The sequence below is a fragment of the Limulus polyphemus genome, unplaced genomic scaffold (assembly GCF_000517525.1).
Source record: "Limulus polyphemus unplaced genomic scaffold, Limulus_polyphemus-2.1.2 Scaffold1506, whole genome shotgun sequence".
NCBI classification, from domain to species: domain Eukaryota; kingdom Metazoa; phylum Arthropoda; class Merostomata; order Xiphosura; family Limulidae; genus Limulus; species Limulus polyphemus.
In genome coordinates this window covers 211,591-214,782 of record NW_013667116.1, presented here as the reverse complement: position 1 = coordinate 214,782, position 3,192 = coordinate 211,591, and the positions used below count along the sequence as shown (strand labels likewise).

Sequence of the window (3,192 nt, the reverse complement as noted above, 5' to 3'; positions counted from 1 at the left end):
CTGTGTACCAGTTTAACGTTGAATATTATTTATGATTTTATGTAATCTATGTTTCTTACTCTTGTATTTTTTGAATTATGGGTGATACCATGTGTTAATATCTTATGACTGGACACTTTTTTTCCAAGATTTGACAGCTACTAGTTCTTTAGTGAAAGAGCTTCATAAGAACTTTACTGGAACAGTATTACAGCATCTCTCTTTCCGCTCACCTGAACAACTGCAATATGGAATCAGAAATCTTGAGGAAACCATAAGTTTTCTGTCAGAAGAAACGAAAAACGTTTATGTGTTTACTCTATGTTTAACTAATCCAAGAATCTTGCAAGAGGTAAGGACAATGATTTAAAAATCGTAAAAATATAAAATCTTGATTTAAAAAGATTTCCTAGAAGTAAAATATTGACTTGAGAATATTACTAGAAATAATAATTTTGTTTCAAGAATTGCAAGTGGTAAGAACCTAGATTTAAGGCTTCTGCTGAGACGTGAGAACCTTTGATTTTTAAACTGGGATTCTTACCCGTAGCCTGTACATCATTATGTTAGGACGAAATATGACGGGACTCTTAACGTACTACCTATTGTCTTATAAAAATAGCAACTAATTCTAACATTTATTCCAATGATGTGTCACTCAGTTTCATCTATTCCAGTTGAGCACTTTATCAAACTTACATCGGTGGTCACTTCAAATGACCATAACACAGACTTTACTCAAATGATGAAACTGTCCAAGAAACCCCTGGTTTCGAGGATTTGAATAAACCTTAGATGTATAGAAATATGTATTTTTTTATACTATGGATAAAATTTCCCCAAATTTTACTGACAATTTATTACATGAACAAGTACACGATTCAATTACTATTAGATTTTCCTATGAACAGTGAATAAATTATTTTCGTTAGGTTCTTAAGTTATATAACCTAGTCATGTTTAAACATATATTAAGGTAAAATTACAATATTCACAAAATGTTCCTGATTCGACCAGACAGCGTTGTTGGAATACTGTGTGGTAGTTTTCCAGTGAAGGATACGCCAATTAAGAAGTTGAATTTCCTGTCAACTGGAATTACACCGTTTATTTACCTTGCAATCCGAAAGCTCCTGGTAAGAGACGGCGACCTTGCAAGAAGACGTAATGTAGTTTCGAAATAAACTAGGGTGTGACAGTGGCGAAGGATGCTGCCCAGAAGACGTAGTGTAGTTTCGAAATAAACTAGGGTCTGACAGTGGCGAAGGATGCTGCCCCGTGGTTAAAAGTACCCATTTCACAAACGGAAACTTTCTGTACATGATATCCACCTGGATAATATCGTATCAAAAAGAAATACTCGTTATCGTATCGTATTGAGAAAATGTGGAATTCGTTAGGAATAACCTTTACTAATCCAAAATTAGCAACTGTTATAGATGTATATAAGTATTTTTTATTATAGTTGATATTATGATTCGAAAATAAGTAGGTAGGTGTGACTTAACGGTTAGCATTCTCAGACTGAGAATCCGAAGATTCGTGGTTCATGTCCCGTTGCAGCAAAACCTCGCTCCAGATTTTAGGATGCGCTATAAGAATAAAAATGAAATCCTAGTATTTTGTCAGACAAGAGTAGCTGAAGAGTTGGCGGTGTGTGCTGTTGACTAGTTACCTTCATTCTAACCTACGAGTTTCAAACTTAGGTCGGCTACGTACAGATAACCCTTGTTTATCTTTACGTGAAAATTCGAAAAACATAAACAAACGAAAATAAAACGTCACGCTTTTGAGTGACGAGGTTGTTTACGTATCTGGATTTAAGAAGAGAAAAAAGGATCGCCTCCTGGCTAATATTTTGATAGCAATATCCACCTCGAGCTTTCTAGGGTTCGATGCACCACTTATGAATGATTAGTTGGAGTTTGAGAAGCGATAAAAACGTCACTGTTACAGACTGTGTATACACAAGAGAACGAACTAATTTTCAGCCAACTGGTTAGTGTTACGTTAACGAATAAACAAACTTTTTCTATCATTGATGATGTGTCGATATTCAATTGGAATAAAAGTTCAGATTGTTAGGTAGTATTTTAGAAAATCACAAAAAATTGCTGTTATATATATATATAAAACACACACATTGTAAATTACTTTTTAGAGATAGAAGAACATTTTCTCCGTTTTTGTGGGGTGGGGATGGGTGGAATTTAAACCGAATAAGGTATATTGATTATAGCATTTCTAGGTTATTACGAGCTATATGAACTATCGTTCGTCCCATAATAATTACAGTAATTTATCATAACAAAGCTAAACCTGCATTTTGCTAACAATGTCTTTCATTTTGTTGAAAGAAGTAATATCTGTTGTTACCATTTCAACTGCTGTAACATATATCCAGGGAATGGTGTCTCAGGAATTCGTCCATGTTTTATAGATCAATGTTATATATATATATGTGTGCAAACAATATCCAATATCAGTACTAACTTGTATAAATTACCAGCCCTCCGCTGCTGGATTCAGAGGCCTACTTATGATTCACAGAGGCCCCAGTCTACCAATCAAATTCATCCATTATCTCAATTGCTTTAATATTTACTCAAAAGGAGTGGTGTTTCGCATCCGAAAAAAAGACAACATTAGGACACTTGTCCTTGGTACTTGAGCACGTGTGCCAAATATGGTCCTGCTAATTTGTAAGTGAGTTTATAAACATAGTTTTAAACATGGCGCTTCCAGGGTCCCGATGAAGGCCAGAAACATAATTTCGATGCCAGATTCGGGTTCATCGACCTTAAAAAAAAACACTACAACACTCCCCCCTAATACGCTTGGATGACCTTCTGGGTGTGTTTTAGTCTCCTTTAGGCGGGGGGGGGGGGAAGTAGGCCATATAGATAAGGAAACCCCCTGGCCACCACAAATCGGCATGTCAAGTTTGGTCCTGCTAACTATAAAACTCTGGAAGGAGTTCGCAGACAAACAAATTAGTGAATTAGTATAGGAGAGTGCGTTAAGACATACATTCCATTAAATAGTAGCAAGAAATAAAGGTTTTACCTCAGAAAAGATTCCGAAACCGAGATTATTACCCTTAACAGAATTATTAAATTGAGATTCTGAACTTTAGCAAAAGTGAGAACTGACGGATTCTAGTCTATATAATTGATCGGCTATGTATCTCAGGAGTCTTGTCATATACCGTCC

General features: G+C 35.5%; 1 protein-coding gene across 1 annotated transcript in view; it reads right to left on the bottom strand.

Annotated features, from left to right (window-relative positions):
- LOC106463864 (probable glutamate receptor) overlaps nucleotides 1–1,275 on the bottom strand; it is a 17,526-nt gene extending 16,251 nt beyond the window's left edge. Inside the window, exon 1 of the mRNA XM_022391492.1 lies at nucleotides 1,095–1,275. The gene's annotated coding sequence lies outside the window, so the exon portion shown is untranslated. The remainder of the gene's footprint in view (nucleotides 1–1,094) is intronic.
- Between the last annotated feature and the right edge of the window lie 1,917 nt (nucleotides 1,276–3,192).